The following is a 19264-nucleotide window of genomic DNA, read 5'->3' on the forward strand; positions in this document are numbered from 1 at the left end:
CTGGTAAATTACCACCTTCGGATTTATAAAGAGGTTTAAAAGGAAGAGTCGTGTATTTGCCATTGGATTTGAAAAAAAATATGGAAACAATTGATGCAGATACTTTGGAAACTGAACCATTAGTTATTCTGGTTAATGGTGTACCTACAAAGAATAAGAAAATTTGCCAGGAGCTGGTGGATGTACGAAAAGTACAAAGAGCAAATTTGTATTTGAAAAAAAATAATAAATGGTATGAAGCCATTTATATGGATGAAGATGAAGAAGAAATACTTGAAGACACAGGAATACCAACTGGGCAAATTGAAAAAGTGGATAAGTCAAAAGAAGAAGAAATTTATGAACATTTCAGCATACATCCTCTTCATTCTAAAGACGTTATGGGAAACGCTATTGATCTGTTTCAGATGAAGAAAGCAAAAGGAACTCCTGTGAGTGTATGGGAGGAGAGCTTGGAAGCTCGTTGTTTTCCCCAACTGTTTCCTACAGGAGAAGGTGGACGATATGATGAACGTCCAGTACAGATTCCTGCTTCGGAGTATCGGACTACAAGATTATATGCAGAAGATCCAAGATTTCGTCAAAGTATTCCTTATTTGTTCCATCTTTTATTTGAAAGTGACTTGTCTGCACTATCTTATGCAGTAAATCACATTTTAAAAACTGGAGTACATCTACATAATGTGTCTGCAAAGGATTTTATGAACAAAGTGCAACAGCGAGATGATCATTTTGAATCTCAATTGATCAATCTGATGGCTTGTCAGCGTGGAACTAATGAATATTGGTACCGACGCCATGGAGAATTGAAGTGTATGTTACGGAATTTAGGAACTCCTACATGGTTCCTTATCCTGAGCTGTGCTGAGTACGCTTGGGATGATTTACTGGATTTTCTGCGAGAGGCAAATTCAAACAAGACAGCAGGAGAATTGTGCTCATTAGATCCGGTTAATGTTTGCAGATATTTCAATCACAAATTTGAGGCTATGATGTCCTTCATCTGCAATAAAAAAAATCCACCTCTTGGGGAAGTTGTGGATTTCTTTTGGAGAAAAGAGTACCAAGCAAGAGGTGCTCCACATATTCATATGCTGTTGTGGATCAAGGATGCCCCAAAATTTGGAACAGAGGCTGATGAAGCAGTTTTATCTTTCATTGAAGGATATGCAACATGTGCTATACCTAAAATCACAGAAGAGAAAAACTTAAAAGAGAAAGTTTTACGTGTCCAAAGTCATCGGTGTGGAAAATACTGTCGACGAAAGTACAAGAGTAAAGATAAGTTCTACACAAAATGTCGATTTGGATTTCCACGACCTGTTCTTTCAAAAGGAAGAGTAAACAGTTTTATGTCAGCTGTGCGACATACTATTACAAGAAAATCGCCTAAGAATACCTACAACCTAAGAAGAAAAGAAGAGTCAAAATATATAAATGACTACAACCCAGTCATTTTATCCATGTGGAATGCTAACATGGATATACAGTATGTGGCTGACAATTCTATTGCTGTTGCTCGGTATGTCACGTCTTACATCACTAAATCTGAGAAAACGGAATTGAAAGAAATGTGGGAAGAGATTTCTCACGAGAAGACTGTCAGTAAGAAGCTACACAGTTTCAGTTTAAAGATGTTATCGCATCGAGAAATTGGATCCTACGAATGCTCAGATAGGTTATCATCTGCAAGCCTGTACTCGAAATCCAGAAGAATAATTTGGGTACGTTTAGACCTTGCAGGAATGCGAAATCGGGTACTGAAATCTATTCGAGAAATTGAGTATTTAGCAGAGTTCGAACCAGAAAGTACAGACATTTTAAGAACAAACATGTTGGACACATATTACCCACAAAGAAGTCATCACCTTGAGAACATGTGTCTTTATGAAGTGCTGCAGAACTTCATTTTTAAACGGAATGCCACAGAAGATATCAACAATGGAAAATATAAAGTCAGTGGTGAGGAAGGATGTTTGGTGAAGCAAACAAAAGGAAGTTTGATAAATCACCGGAAGCTGAGTTGCGACACTCCTGACAAAAAGGAATTTTACTACTTGGCACTTTTGCAGCTGTTTAAACCATGGCGTTCAGAGGACAAACTACTTGGAGAATTCCAGAGTTATGAAGATTCCTTCAGTGCTAGCAAAGACAGCATAGAATGCAGTACTTTCACAACTAATGTTCAAATGTTAAATGAAGAAATTGAACAAGAAGCAACAATTGCAGCTGAAGTAGCTAGAGACAGTTCTCAAGACAGTCAAAGTTCTGGGACATTCAGTCAAGATCCTCTAGGACAACCAATCGTAGAAAATGAAGCAGCCATAGCCATGAATGAAGTGGAAACAGCTATGCATCAAGCTCAGGAAGAATTAGTAGACTTAACATATTTGGAGCAGCAACTGAATGAAGAACAAAAACTAATTTATGAAGAAGTCAGGAAAAAAATTGATCACGGATTACTACATGAAAAGAAAGAGTGCTCATGCACATCATTTGAACCAATCAGGATGTATGTGAGTGGACAAGCTGGAACTGGAAAAAGTTTCTTAATTAATGTAATTAGAAGCTACCTACAGAAGAAAATGGATTCCATTTTGTCTTGTGTTGTTACTGCTCCAACTGGGTTAGCAGCGTATAACATAAAAGGAGTTACCTTACATCGTTTGCTAATGTTACCAGTAGAGCATGAGAACAAAATACAGTACCACAAACTAGCAGGAGAAGCATGCTTGGAAGTTTCAAGAGTATTGAAGAAATTGAAAGTACTCATTATTGATGAGGTAAGCATGGTATCAAACTTAATGCTTGCCTTTGTGCATTTAAGAATGCAGCAAATTCTGAAGATAGAGTATGACGTGTTATTTGGAGGAAAACACGTCATAGTTTTTGGGGATCTTTTGCAACTTACTCCAGTTAAAGGACAACCGGTATTCCATACTCTTACACATGAAGACACGAAAAAGTCGTTAGGAAGTATAGGCAATGTAAATATTTGGACATATTTTGAGTATAAGGAACTCATTACCAATATGAGGCAAGCCAATGATGAGGACTATGCAAGTATTCTGAAAGATATAAGAATTGGACTACTCACAGAACATGGCAGAAAAGCATTACAGAGTCGATTGCTGAGTAATTTGTTTACAACAGAAGAAATAGTTCCTGAGAAAATATACAAGAAAATTGCTGAAGAAAATACTGTAATCTGCTTAATGCCAACACTACATGAATGCTCTGTATTCAATCAAGAACTTTTGAAATTGGAAAATGAAGAGATCATAAAACTGGAAGCTGTGGATAAAATTCAACATGAACGAATAACTATTATATTGACAGGCAAATTGGCTACTAAATTGGATTCTCTGGAGAAAAACATTTCAAAAACAGCTGGTTTGGAAAAGAATCTTTATGTGTGTATGAACTGTAGAGTAATTTTAAGACGCAATTTGGATGTAGAAAAAGGTTTAGTGAATGGAGCTATGGGTAAAGTTGTGGGTTTTGTAAAGTACCAGAAAAAAGATGGAATTGAATTCTTAAAAATAAAATTTGATCAGATTGAAGAGGTTAAAGTGATTAGTCGTTGTTCAGTTCGTTTTTTGCTAGTGAAAGACTTACATGTACGTAGGAAGCAGTTTCCAATTTCTCTAGCATATGCTGTAACTATTCACAAGTCTCAAGGATTAACTGTTGATAGTGCTTTTGTAAACATTGGATCTACTGTGTTCAAAGAAGGTATGGCATATGTTGCTTTGTCACGCGTGAAAAAATTATCTGGTTTATTCATGATAGACTTTGATGACTCAAAAGTAAGTGCTGATGCAAACTGTGTAAAGGAGTATAATAGATTAAGGAAAAGCTATGCTCCTCATTTAGGTCAGTATCCTGTGTTTGAAAAATGTGTTGTTTGTCGGAAAAGGAGATTTGAGAATATCTGTAATGAGGATGTACAGAAGAGAAAACAAAAAGACAGTGATGGGACTGCAAGCAAAAAGAAAAGGACAGTGTGGAAGAGGTTGTTGGTTGTCATTTTGAAAATAGCTCTGGTGTCAACTGCTACGCAAATGTAGTGCTGAATGTTGTATTTTATCTTGAAACTCTGCAAGAGCAGATAATACTAAATCATGAAAAAAGATTCTGTTCTTTGCTGAGTCTCCTTTATGAGAAGCTGAGTAATGATAAAAATAAAATAGAAAGTGCTTCTGATGTTAGAAATCTTTTAGATTTATGTTCTGGATGTACACAGTTTACACAAAATGTCCAGCAAGATGCATAGGAATTCTTGATGTATATCCTGATGGTACTGGAAGATGAAGGAGTAGAAGTAGAAAATTTGTTTGGTGTCTCTTATACATGGGAACATTGTTGTGATAACTGTATGAACACAAGCAGTAGTAATGTAGATTCTGAAAGGTTCATATATTTACCATTACCAGAAAGTAAAACAGTGACTTTTAGTAAATTAGTTAAAGATGCTAATCACAACATGGAATGTTCTAAATGTAAATCTGAAATGTTGTCAACGTTATTTTTAAAGAAATATGGACAGTATGTAATTTTAATGGTACAACGTTGTAGAGATGATGGAACAAAATTGGAAACTTTACTAAAGAAGTTTGTTGGCAACCAATTATCCATATCTGGGAAAACTTTTGTTACAGTTGGAATAATTTTTCATGATGGTCCTTCTATAACTTCTGGTCATTACACAGTTTATCTTAAATGTGAAAAAGGATGGACACTGTGTAATGATTCTCAATTGATTTTCAAGCAACGTTTGCCTTATGATTTACCCAATTCTTACTTAATTTTTCTGAAACCCAAATTTTAAATACTAACATCATCATCGGAAGAAAGCATTATTAAAATTTAAAAGGATTAAAATTGGATATTTCACTCAAAAGGGATTTTAAACTTACCATTTGGCCTTAAGGAAAGGTAAAACAAACAATTATGGACTTCTTTGACAGATATTATTTTGGAAAATGTTCTTTTGCAACAAGGTTTACAGACGTTATTTTTTGAAAATTGTTATTGTTCTTAAAAGGTATTTTTAACATTTCTATTAAGGTATGTTTTAGTGAGGATACATTTGGGGCTTTTTTCAACAATCTTTCAGATTGTTTTTTTTTTTTGCCCGCTGTTAAATGATGAATACAATTGATATCACTATTTTCAGTGAAAATCAAAACATTCTGAAAACAGCAAAAAAAGGGCAAAAAATTGCTTTGCTAAATATGAAAAAACATGTACTGTTTAATAAAGTGTATTGTTGAATATTAATACTTTTTTTCTATTTTTCAGAACTAGAAAGATAATTTAGAAGATGTTATTCAGTTTTCTTTGCAATTAAATAAAAACATTTATTTCTAAATAATTTACTTTGATGGTCAGGTAAGTTTAACATATCTGTATGTGTCACTCCTTTCGTTTCATGCTTCCTTTTCTTCACCTCTCCTCACTCTGCTTTTCTCATTTCTCTTCCCTCTCACTCTTCCTGCTTTACCACTCTTTTGTAACTCCCTCACTCCTTCTCTACTAGTCCCCTACCTTTACTACCTTCATCACTAATTTTTCATCCATGTTTCTTTCTCTGTATCCATATGTCTTTTTAACTGCCTTACTCCTTCTCAGATGTTTGCTTTCTGTCTCTCTATCTGTCACTCTCTGTTTGTCTGTTTTACCCTTAACTTCCTTAACATCTCTGGGACAGATTCACAAGCCACCTGCACCACCACTACGTCACTTTTCTTGACATACTAGTGGCGCAGGGTGCTCTTCCATATTTACAAGGAGAGGATAAGCCACTCTGTGTGTCTTTTCCTCTCCTTGTAAATACAGCCAATTCAAATGCAGCACTAAAATGAGCTATTATCTTTTTTGATAGGTTTAGGGTACCTATAGGTAAGTACTGATGCAGAGTTTAAAGTTTAAAAGGAAGACTCTCTTGCCTTCATGTGTAAAATGTACACCATCTCTTTTTTAATTACTTTGCCACTCCCCTCTCTTTGTCAGGGAGTCCCTGAAGGTTTACCAAAGATGAAAAAAATGATTATTTTTTTTTTTTAAAACTCATTGGGTGCGTGCAGGGTGCGCGCACCCAAAAAAACCCTCCAGAAAAATAGATTCAAAAAACAAGTTTTTGTGTTTTGATTTTAGGTGGCTCTAAAAAGAGCCCTTGAGTTAATGTAGGGACAGAGGAAGTGAAAAACGGAAAAAAAAAAAAAAATTATGGCCTTTCGCAAAGATGCTCTTCAAATTTTCTTTGAATGAGATCAATACTGCTCTCACCCAAAGAAATAAGAAGACCACAATCCATGCAGTGTGTACTCATCCTCCCAAAACAAGGACGAATATCCAGAGGTGTGGAAGAAGGTGAAGGCACCATTGCAGAAGAAGTGCTCGCCTGAGCTGCCGAAGATGTGCTCGGCTGAGCTGCTGCAGATGTGGTCGGCTGAGCAGGTGGAGGGTTTGCTCCAGAAGCTTGACGAAAAGTCACAGGATGCATTGCCTCAACGTGCCTCATCATAGTGTGAATACTAAAAGAGTACTTCTTATTAGCATTCCCACGTGACAAAGTGCGCTGACACAGTGTGGAGGTGACCTTTGGTGCATTCACCTTCTTTTGTCCCTCAGGAAAAGTGAAAAACTGCCATATAAAGGAGTCTTTCTGCTTCCTCTGCCTCTGTCTCTCAAGAGTGTCCTGCTCACTCTCAGAACGTGGTTGGTGCTCTGCCATTGTCTCACAAAAACAGAGTAGCTCCTTCGCCAAGGGAATCAGAACTAACAATGAGGGGGGTGGGTGTGATTTTGGAAGAATCTGGAACTGAAAGTACTTTGAACCAATGAAAAGTGATGTTTCTTGATCACATGAGTTGCCATGAGGGGATTGGGTGTGGAGTTGAAACAATCTGAAACTGAAAGTAATGAAAACCAATTAAAAGTGTTGTTTTATTAATCACATAACCAGAGGTGCGCGCACTGAGCAAGCTCCAAGCGCGCACGGTGCAATTACGCATGCGCGAACGCGTACGCGCGCATGCGCATACGTACTATGCGCGTACGTAACGCGCATACGCAGCACGCGCGTATGCGCGAACGTCAGCGCGCGTACTCTACGCGTATACGGAAGTGTACCGCGTGGAGCACGTACGACGCACGCATGCGTACGTACGTACGCATGCGTACTGGGTGCGCGCTGCGAGCGCGCACTAAAACGTATGTATGCGTACATAGATAACGTACGCCTGCATACATGAAAAACGTACGCAAACGTACTAGGTGCGCGCTATGAGCGCGCACCGTAAGAATATTTAAAAAAAAAAAAAAGTGGACCTAACTTAATAGAAGATATTAACTATGCTGTTCAACTTTATCCAAATTCAAAGTAAAAAAAAAATGAGCCACACCAAATTAAAGGATACAGATAATTTATAAATGTATATATAGGGAAATTTTTGAAAAAGAAATATATAAAAAATATAATAAAAAAATAAAAAATTAGTATTTAAAAAACCTTTGAAATTCAATGAAAAAACCATAGGTTTCACACACGTTATAGTTAGGAATTAGCATTTAAAAAACCTTGCAAATTCACTAAAAAAAACATAGCTTTCACACATGGTATATTTAGCTGGTCATTTTACTCGTAAAAAAACAATGAAATTCCCCCGTTATAGTTAGTTCAGCTAACTCTAACTCGCGCGCCCGCAATCCACTGCTGATGACGTCACATATTACATCACTCATGACATGGTCAGTGACATCACTCATGACATCACTGATGACATCTCAAATGACATCACTGATGACATCATCTAGTGAGTATGTGTTTCTCAAGAATTTCAATATGTTTTATATATATAGGGAAAGTCCTGTTGAAGAATGAGTGGGTGTACAAGTGTGTAAATGGAGGATTTTCTGTGGTGCATAACATTATTCTTTAAGTAAGTCATTAAATGTATCTTACTGCAGACTAGTGACTAGTGACTATAACGTGTGTGAAACCTATGGTTGTTTCAGTGAATATATATATATATATGTATTACCTACTGGCAGTCGCCAGTAGGTAGTTATAGTTAGGACCTATTTTCCATAGGAAATCCGCAACATTCTATTTGGAATAACGTTGGCGTTGATTGATGAATCTTCGCAAAATTTTCCAAACTTTTGGCCAGCTCCGGTCCGCTCCTATCCTGACAATTTCACGGTGATTCGTCCAGCAGGGGCCGAGAAAAAAGGGGGTCCCAAAACACGTTTTCCCCATGCATTTTCCCATAGGACCTGTTGACGCAGCTACAGCCCGAAAGTGCTGAACGGAATTACACCAAATTTGGCAAAGAGGTAGTCCTCAGTTCAGACTCGTGCCTTTTGTTAAATGGTGTAAATCCGTTCAGTAGTTCCTGAAAATCAAAAGTAAAATCACATATATATCTGGGTGGAGCCTAACCACACATCTCATCGTGAGATCTGATTGGCTGTCAGCACTTCATCCAAGAAGTGTTGGCAGCCATCTTGGGACCAATATACATGATAGCACCTCATTAAAAAGCATTGCAGTTAATAGAAGGTTTTAAGACTTTAGTTACATTATAAATCATTTGCTGATGGTACCATGCTCATTATAGGAATTGTGGTATGTTCTACGGTGATTTTACCATGTGAAAAAGCCTTCTGCTGTGATATCATGAATCATGTTTGAGAGAAAACTATTTTCTCATGCTTTTCCCACAGAGGTTTGGAAGGTGATCTATAAGTTAAACTGAGAGCATATTTTCTGTAAATTCACATTATCTTTCTCTGGGGATTGCCATCAAGGAAGGTGCCATGTCTAAGATCCGGCTAGCCAGGCAGAAATATAAGAAAGCCCAGGACTTGGCAAAGAAACGCTGGGGCGATAATAGATGGCAGGATTTAAAAAGGGCATGTGAAAACAAAAATCAAAAAGGTGATCTATAAGCTAAACTGAGTGCATATTTTCTGTAAATTCACATTATCTTTCTCAGTCATGTGAGAATGAAGTCTGACATTCTCAGTAAAACATGTACATCCAACAAGGGAAGAAACTGTAAGTTGATTCCTTTGTGTTCTACTGCAGCTTCCCAGAGTGTTCTAAAGAACAACTAGAGCACTAACAGTCCTACTTATGACAAACGTATGGCACACCTGAAGCCATCTTGCTTGGAATAAAGTGGTAACTCTTAAAACATTTAATTTAAAAAGGAACAAAATGAGGGGGTTCATTTTGCCATAGAAAGTATGATTAGTGCTCAAGAAAGAAAAATTAGGGCACATTTTGAGTGACTTCTCAAATCCTCTTGTATTTCTTTAAAAAATTCTGACATGCAGACTTGCAGACTGTAACATGCACATTCAATACCAGCAATAGACTTCCCTGATGAGCAGTAGCTTTACTACAGTGATCTAATGAGCAACAAGAGTGCTAACATTCTGCATTTATGGCAAATGTGTGACACATCTGAATGCCTTCTTGATGGAATCAAAGTAAAAAACTGAAAGTATTTCCTACTGAGGAGACTGTAGTAAATGAGGAAATTAGGAAACTTCATAACAAATAAGTCTCCCAAGATGGCCACCAGAGACAAAAGAGCCCAAATGTAGCACAAATATCACTCAGATGTAGCCCAAGTATAGCCCAATGACAGAATGTCCCAGAGTGTTCTATCGAACAACTAGAGCGCTAACAGTTTTACTTATGACTAAAGTATGGCACACCTGAAGCCATCTTGATTGGAATATAGTGGTAACACTTAAAACATTTAATTTGCAAAGGAACAAAATGAGGGGGTTCATTTTGCCATAGAAATTATGATTAGTGCTGCAGAAAGAAAAATTAGGGCACATTTTGACTTCCCAAATCCTCTTCCATTTCATAAAAAAAGTCTGACATACAGACTGAAACATGTACTTTGAATACCAGCATCAGACTTCCCTGGTGAGCAGTAGCTTTACTACAGTGATCTAATGAGCAACTAGAGTGCTAACATTCAGAATTTCTGGCAAATGTGTGACACATCTGAATGCCTTCTTGATGGAACCAAAGTAAAAAACTGAAAGTATTTCCTACTGAGGAGACTGCAGTAAATGAGGAAATTCAAAATTTGCGAACATACGTGACAAGAATTTTCAATTCTATTAAGGACACGGAGGCGAGCATTATGCTTCTCATTTCTTTACTTGGAAATGCTCAGCAGCCAATCAGATTACAGTAAAGAAAAATAACACTACAATACCCATGGACACACTAGGTATCACCTGACAACCATAGAGTAACCACTATTTAATGTCCATTGGAGAATACTATATACTCTTTCTTTGGTAAAGTAGAACAGTTAAAGTGAAGAAAATCAGTCCAACATGAAGAACGCAGAAGAAAAGAAGGTCAAGCACTAAACAAACAGCAGTCCATCAGGCTGGAACAGAAGAGTTGATGCTTGCATCATCAGAAAAAACAGAACCTGCAGGTAGCCATCAGACAGTCCAAAGTGACAGAACAACTCGTTTCATTTAGGATCAGAACCTGAAAAGAGATATAGAGACGTAATATACCATTCCCCCATGGTAGAAAAGGCACAGTAAAAAAGGGGGGGGACAAGGAGTATATATATATAACATACAATATACATATGCAATAAATGCAAATAATGTAAACACATCTGAAACACAAAAAACATGGGTGGGATAATCCTCACCTCCTTGTCTTAATAGAATTGAAAATTCTTGTCACGTGTTTTCGCAAATTTTGAATTCTATGTCAGGACGTCATGGTTCGAGGACGTGGTAGAAGAGGTGTCACCATCGCCGTCTGGCGAGACTGAGAAGCCAGAGCCTCCATACAAGACTGACCATAGGAATGGTCATTATAAAGAGCCTTAGCCAACTTAACAAAGTCTGACTTGCGAGGGTTCGCAACTTTGGTAGCCTTTGAGGAAGAACGCCCAGAAGACGTAGGTAACCAGCCCTGTTGTAAAGCATAATTGGATAGGTGACGTTTTAAGGGCTCAATAGCGCGGACCAGCGCCTTATTTACTGAATGTTGAACACCCACTTCAATAGCTTCAACCAAATCCTGTTCCATGGAGCCCGAGGCCCCTTCATCATAATAATATTCCTCCACATCATAATACTCAGCAATAGCAGCACACTAAAGTGTTAATAATGCCCACCAGAAGAAGTAATAAAGCACTGCAAGTCCAAAAAAGACAAAGGCAAATGAAAGGGGGGAGTGGTAAACCCCCAAGGCAAGCCAACAAAAAACACAGTTACAAAGTAAGTGGAATATGTGGTCAATTAAATGTGGAGGGAGGGCTTGTCAGAAATGACACCACTCTAGGCAAAGCCTATGCTCTATTATGCGTCCCAAAACTGATAATTTCGGCAGTTGGGTGTAAACTGGGGCTTAGACAGGCTTGTGGGCAATGACCAATGAAAGCACTGCTCCCGCGCTGAAATTTGCGATGTGCGCAAGTTGTAAGCAAACAAAATGGCTGCCACGCATGCGCGGTAACGGGCGCCTGTACTATAATAGAAAAAGGACTACGCGAGTCTCACGCGTAGACCCTCGGCTCCGCACTCCCGCTCCACATATGCTAGCACGGGCGCAAAGCGCCTGAACCGGGGAGGCGAACACACGCTCCCTGCAACGATCACACAATGCAGTGAAAACTCGGCAAAACAAAAGGGAGCGCAAAGCGCGATAAGTGCCGCTCACACACGCTCGCTGCAATGATCAGAAAAGGAGAAAAAACCCGATGAAACAAAGGAAGCTCAAAGCGTCGCTCGGCGAACACAGCCGGAATGACAAACAGCCTCACAGCAACTTGCAGAGCGCCGTTGAAGCGCAGATACAGGTACAGGCAACAGTCTGAAGCATATAATATAACACAGCAATAAAGCGAGTAAAGACAAAGCAAAGCAATCGCAATGTAAAATGACAAGTGAAAGGTAGAGCACTTAACTGGCTGCGGAGCAGCATAGAAAGAGGATATAGCATTCTCTTATGGACATTTTATAGTGGTTACTCTATGGTTGTCCGGTGATACCCAGTGTGTTCATGGGTATTGTAGTGTTATTTTTCTTTACTGTAATCTGATTGGCTGCTGAGCATTTCCTAGTAAAGAAATGAGAAGCATAATCGGATCCTCCGGCCCTGACATAGAATTAGGAAACTTCATAACAAATAGGTCTCCCAAGATGGCCACCAGAGACAAAAGAGCCCAAATGTAGCCCAAATATCACCCAGATGTAGCCCAAGTATAGCCCAATGACAGAATGTCCCAGAGTGTTCTTAAGAACAACTAGAGCGCTTACTCTCTTACTTATGACAAAAGTATGGCACACCTGAAGCCATCTTGATTGAAATAAACTGGTAATACTTAAAACATTTAATTTAAAAAGGAACACAATGAAGGGGTTCATTTTGCCAAATAAATTATGATTAGTGCTGAAGAAAGAAAAATTAGGGTACATTTTGAGTGACTTCTCAAATGCTCTTCTATTTCATTGACATGCAGACTGAAAACATGCACTTTTAATACCAGCAGCAGACTTCTGTGGTGAGCAGTAGCTTTACTACAGTGATCTAATGAGCAACTAGCGTGCTAACAGTCAGAATTTATGGCAAATGTGTGACATATCTGAATACCTTCTTGATGCAATCAAAGTAAAAAACTGAAAGCATTTCCTACTGAGGAGACTGTAGTAAATGAGGAAATTAGGAAACTTCATAACAAATAAATCTCCCAAGATGGCCACCAGAGACAAAAGAGCCCAAATGCAGCACAAATATCACCCAGATGTAGCCCACATGTAGCCCAATGACAGAAGTGTGCACAACACTTATTTTTTGTGTTTTTACAGTTTTATATAGTGCTGACTTGTCAGGTATTGGAGTACTTTACATGAGCATTGGTTACATCACACAAGATCAAATTAATTTTGGTTGTAGACATGGGGAGATTGTGATTTGACCAGAATCACAGAATGTTGAGCTGAAGCAGAAACTCCGACTTGTTTCCCCAGTTGCAAAGTCTGCAGCTCTGGAAGTAACACCACATCCTCTCCCCTAAGTGCAACATTTAATCAAGTGGTCAACTGGATAAAAAAACATAAAGATAACAAATAATTTAAAAGTGCTTTGTCGCTATTTGAAAATCAGAAAGATATGTCCTCATTTTAGTTTTTTAGAGAACTAACCATAATGTTGATGCAAATAAGACCCTCTCATATATGTAATTTCTAAAGGAAATGCTCTAGGTATGTCAGGCATTCCACACTTTTGTAATAAACATAGAATGTTAGCAATCTAGTTGTTAATTAGGATACTGTTGAGAGGCAGAGGCCAGGGACACGGACTCTGAAAATTGAAGGCAGGTAGGAGGGTGCAGAGGCAACAATTTGACCATAAAGGGCAGGAGGGACGGATCAGGGGCATTACAATGCAACAGACAAGCCAGGAGGGAGGGAATAGGGGTCTGCACATGGAAACAGAGGGCTGGGGGCAAGGTGGCAGGGCAGGAGCAGCAAGATGACCATGGAGGTCAGGCAGGATGGGCACTAGAAACAAGACACACCATGGAGAGCAACAATGAGACTATGGTGGCATACACACAGACCATGGAGGGAAGGTGGGAGGGGGTCAGGGGCAGCTAGCTGACCACACAGGGAAGGTAGGAGGGGCCTTGGCAGCACAGAAGACCATGCATGGCAAGCGGGAGGGTTAGTGGCAGCACAATGGCTATCATGGGCAAGAAGAAGGGTGCAGGGGGCATGCACAAAGGACCATGGAGGATAGAAGGGAGGGTCAGGAGTCAGGACCTGGGCACAGACAAGAGAGTTCAGGGGAAGGGGCCTCACAACAGACCGCGCGGGGCAGGCAGGAGGAGCAGTTGCAACACAACAGACCAGGGAGGCAGAAGGGTGTGGCAGTAAAATGGACCATGGAGGACAGGAGGAAGGGTATAGGGGCATGGCATGTGGACAGGCAGGGTGAAGGTGGCAGGGACAGGTTACAGTCATCTGACAATGCTAGGAAGGTGGGAGTGGAGTGGCAGCTCAACAGAACACTCAGAGTAGATAGGAGTGGCAGGTCCATGGAACATGGTGGGCAAAAAGGATGGAGAAGGGGCATGCACAAAGACATCCGAGGGCAGGGGGAAGAAGAATAGGGGCAGCAAGCTAAGCACAGAGGCTAAGCAGGAGGTCAATGATGGGACATAGAATTGGGCAATGGAGGGCAGGAGGAGTGGACTGGTACATCATGCTAAATGGAGGGCAGTGGCAGCACATCAGACCATGCATGCCAGGAGGGAGGAGGCTAGTCCATGGATTCAGACAACAGAGGATAGGGAGGAGGTGGATGGGGCAGCAAGCTAACTGTTCAGAGAAGGTGGGTATTAGGAACTTTATTGTTTTTAAAATGTGTGTCTGTGCGAACTACATAAAATATGAACAAGTATGCAGCATAATCTCACTTTTATTCAGGAAGAAGAGGACGTTTGTGACTGTGACTCCGAGCTCACTTGGCAGAAACACCCCGTGACCCTCCACCCCCATCGCAAAATGTAATGCTGTGAAAAGGGTAGGTGAACGCAGTGTTATATAGAACATAGTCCTGAGAGCAAGATTGAAAATGAAAACTAGATATAGTGTATGGTATAAACTATACGCCAAAAAGTGTGATATAAGTTGAACCGGAGTGTGAAATATAATATGCAATACATTGTGTGCAATGACAGATTCATTGGAGAGCGCGAGATAGCACAGGCACTAGCGCGTGCTATGCGATATGCGCCTTGGTGTGTAATATGCACAGGGCAGTGTTGTGTAACCTAACTAGTCTCTAGAGTTGTAATATAAAATATGTGCTAGGGAGTGTAACATTGCATATGCACTGTGGCAAAGATATGGATCCCAGATTGTAATATGTATGGCATAGCGCTGTGCGTTATAATGTAGGCATCGAGGAAGGCACATTAGATGGGTCAATATAACCCGTGCGAAGGAAAGTGTGGCATGACATATTCACGTGGTGGTGTTAGAGTGCACATGGGCTAGACAGTGTCATAGCATACGCACTAGCTGGTGGAATACAACACAGAGGTGTGTGGCACTCGGCGGGCACGGGTGGGTGTAACACAGCATTGGGCTCAGCCAGGAGCGTGCTGTGACTCTCAAGTGAGGTTCGTCTCCTTTCCAGAGAGTAAAATAAAAAGTATTACACAACCGGCGGTGGATGTGTGTTTTATTAACCGTGAGGGAGGTTTCTTGCATAGTTTTGGTCGAATTTTTGTCGAATCCCCTTTGAATGGCTTGGTGTGCGTGTGTATTAAAGGTGCCCGTCAATAGTTACCCATGTTTGTATAAATAAACGACAAGGGTGTCTACTTGGAGAGTACCCACCTGCGGGGGCGCCGGGATTAGGCACGGTAGGGCGTCAGACACGCCAGAGATTCATTAGCGGTGTAAATACATTCCATGTGGATTCATTGTATGCATAGTCGCCTTTTAATGAATATCACGCGAATCGTCATGGTGATAGGTACATACGGTTTGTCCAGCATGTCCTAGGTGTTTCTATAAATATATATTTTTTAAAATAACAACAAACAAAGTCCGGCCCCGGGGGGTGGGGTCCCCAGGGTCATAAGTGGCCTGAAGAGGGGGGCAACACAGCCCCCCTCCTAAAGAATAAAAAAAAAAAAGGCCATGCCCCGGGGGTGGGGGTCCCCGGGGCCGATTGAGTCCTTGGGGGGGTGGCCACGCGGCCCCCTTCCAAATTTTTTTTTTCAAAAAAAAAATTAGGGGGCAGGCCCTGGGGGATGGGGTCCCCAGGGCCAATAAATTAGAAAAAGAAGGGGGCCACACAGCCCCCCTTCCTAAAAAAATTAAGTAAATAAAAGACCGGCATCGCGCCGGAGGCCATGCCCCCTCCTTGCAGCACTCTGCAAACGCGCCCCCTGGCCAGTTGTAAGTTGGGGACTTAATTCCCCTTCAATGCTGAGGGTCCCCGAGAGCCAACTAGCCCAACAGGTATCTCCAGTATGCGCCAGGTAGCTGCATTGCAGACAGGTGTTCTGAGGCCATGCCCCTTTTTACACCTCTCTGCAACGCAGCTCTGTGGCGCTTACTGGAGGTACCTAGTGGGCTAGTTTGACACTAGGGACCCTTAGGATTCAAGGGGACTTAATCTCTCTACTTATAACGGCCACAGGGCGCGTTTACACAGTGGTGAAGGGAGGGGATGGGGCCTGAGGTTACGTGTGCAAACACGCCCTGTGGCACGTTTTAAGTTGGGGAAATAATTCCCTTTCAATCCTGAGGGATCTTATGGGCCAACTAGCCCACCAGGTGCTTCCAGTAAGCGCCACTGCTCTGCGTTGCAGAGAGGTGGTGCAGGCCATACCCCTTTTTACACCTCTCTGCAATGGCGCTTACTGGACATACCTCGTGGGCTATTTTGCCCCTAGGGACCCTCAGGATTCAAGGAGACTTAACCTCCCAACTTAAAACGGCCACAGGGCGTGTTTACACAGTGGGGAACAGAGGGGACGGGGCCTGAGGTGATGTGTGCAAACACGCCCTATTGCGCATTTTAAGTTGGGGAAATAATTCCCCTTCAATCCTAGCCCACCAGGTGCTTCCAGTAAGCACCACTGAGCTGCCTTGCAGAGAGGTGGTCTAGGCCGTGCCACTTTTTACACCTCTCTGCAACGCAGCACTGTGGCGCTTACTGGAGTTACCTAGTGGGCTAGTTGGACCCTAGGGACCCTCAGTATTCAAATGAACTTAATCTCCCAACTAAAAACGGCCACAGGGCGTGTTTACACAGTGGTGAAGGAAGGGGACGGGTTCTGAGTTAATGTGTGCAAACACTCCCTGTGGCGCGTTTTAAGTTGGGGAAATAATTCACCTTCAATCCTGAGGGACTCTGGGAACCAACTAGCCCACTAGGTGCTTCCAGTAAACGCCACTGAGCTGCGTTGCAGAGAGGTGGTCCAGGCCGTGCCACTTTTTACACCTCTCTGCAACGCAGCTCTGTGGCGCTTACTGGAGTTACATAGTGGGCTAGTTGGACCCTAGAGACCCTCAGGATTCAAATGAACTTAATCTCCCAACTAAAAATTGCCACAGGGCGTGTTTACACAGTGGTGAAGGGAGGGGACGGGGCCTGAGGTGATGTATGCAAACGCCCTGTGGCGCATTTTAAGAGGTAGTTTTAATCCCCCTGCCCTATTATATACTAGGGGCTTACAGAGGAGGTCATGCTAATCACAGGGTGTGAGAAAGTGGCTCTGTATATACTGTTCCCAAATAGGTACAGGGTGTGCAGAGTCCACAGTCCCCAGAGGTTTGGCAGAGGCTAAAGTTAGATATAACCTTACTTTCTAAAGTGGTAGCTTGGTCGAGCAGTAAGGCAGTATCAGAGGACAGTGTAAAGCATTTGTTGCACACACTCAGCCAGCAAATGGTCTCACACACTCAATACCAGAACAGATTACTTTTAGGATTACTTTTGGAATTCCAGGACTGGATCCTAGATTCAGTCCTGGGTCAGTACTTAGAATCAAGTGATAAAAGTCAACTTAATTACTGTGATGATTTTTAGACAATATTTTGCTATTTTAAAAGTTGACACTTAGAAAATATTTCATAGAAAACAGTCAATGATTCCCTATGGAAGAAAATTCAAGTTGCAGGTATAGTAGGTTCTCGTTACTTTTGTAATCCAGTACTGGGTACCTAGACTCAGTACTAAGACCTTTATCCAAAACAGGCAAGCAATTACGTTTTCAGAAGTTATACGATTTTTAAAGAATATTTAAAGTTTGCATAAATTGACACAGAAGAAATTGCACAGAAAAACAGTTAATGGTTTCCTATGGGAAACAATTGGGTTACTGGTAGTACAGTTGTAAGTATTTTTCAGAGTCAGTGCTGGGCCCCAAAATCCAGCACTGGGAGCTCACCTAATAGCAGGTGAGTATTTTCGTTTTCATTACTCAGCTGATTTTTGGTGAATATTATAAGATTTGAAAAGTCCACACACAAGAAATTTCAGGAAAAAGACAGCCAATGTTACCCTAGGAAGAAAATTGAGTTATCGGTTTAAAGGTAAGTACTCGACTGGCAGAATTAAGGTTCTGGGCATAGACTCAGGCGTCTCCCAGGGTCAGGTAGGTACAGTTGGTTCACCCTCAGCAGCACAAGGGTGGCCGGGTGCAGAGAGAGTTAGACCCAATGTTATCCTTTGAGAGGTAGGGGGGCCTTGGTTGTTGGCTGCTGACTAGCAGGCCACGCGGCTGTGGGAGCTGGGCTCCTGGTCACTTACTCAGGGAAAGTAGGGAAGTAGGTAGGTGTAGAAATTGCACTGCCAGGGCCACTTGGGCGGCTGGGTGCAGGGTGCTTTTGAGCCTTCGGGCGCTCAATTGATTTCAATGGGAAATCTATGGTTTAGAAAAAGACTGCAATCTAGGGGACGAAGATTCTTCAGGTGCCACCACCACTTCGAGAGGTAAGTTGGGTAGTTGGAGGATAGGTAGGTACCCCGGGATTGGGCACAGGGGGCCGCAGGGCGCCGGGTGCAGTTGTGCCTTTTGGTGTTGGGAAATCTTACCCCCTGTTGATCGCGGTTGGGGGGGTAACTGGTTCTGAGGCTGCAGGCTTCTTCAGGAGTGTAGCAGGAGGTCCTTGGGTGCTGGAGTCGGGGTCACAGTCGCCGTGGGGTTGTCCTCGTGGTCTTTGTTCACTCCGGCACAGGCCAGGCTTGGCTGGTGCAGAGTGTGCTGGGTTCGCGGTTGGGGGCTGCTGCCAGGGATTAGAAGTAGATTTTGAGTAGAGCCTCTACTCATGGGAGTCCCAGGGGGCTTAGAGTCAAAAGTTATCCAGGTCCTCCGGGGTTTGTGAGGTTGCTGGCCACAAGAGATGCCGGGTTGGAGCAGGAGCAGGTTCGAGGGTCGACAGGCCGGTAGGGTTAGGGCCAAAGCAGTTGATGTCTTTCTCTTCTTAGCAGCTGCAGGGCAGGTCTTCTTTCTTCTAGCTCTTCTTCGGATTTCAGAATCTGGAATCTGGGGAAGGAAGGTTCAGGGTGCCCCTAAATACTAGATTTAGGAGCATTACAGGTAGGTGAAGGGCAGGGACCAATGGGTCCCTGTCCTGGGGTGGGTAAACCCCCTATCCTGTCTCTCTCCTGTGGGAGGGGGGCAGTAGCCTAATCCTGATTGGGCAGGGCTCCCCATCTTCAAGA

Source organism: Triturus cristatus, chromosome 11 (genome assembly GCF_964204655.1).
Source record: "Triturus cristatus chromosome 11, aTriCri1.1, whole genome shotgun sequence".
Taxonomy (NCBI): Eukaryota; Metazoa; Chordata; class Amphibia; order Caudata; family Salamandridae; genus Triturus; species Triturus cristatus.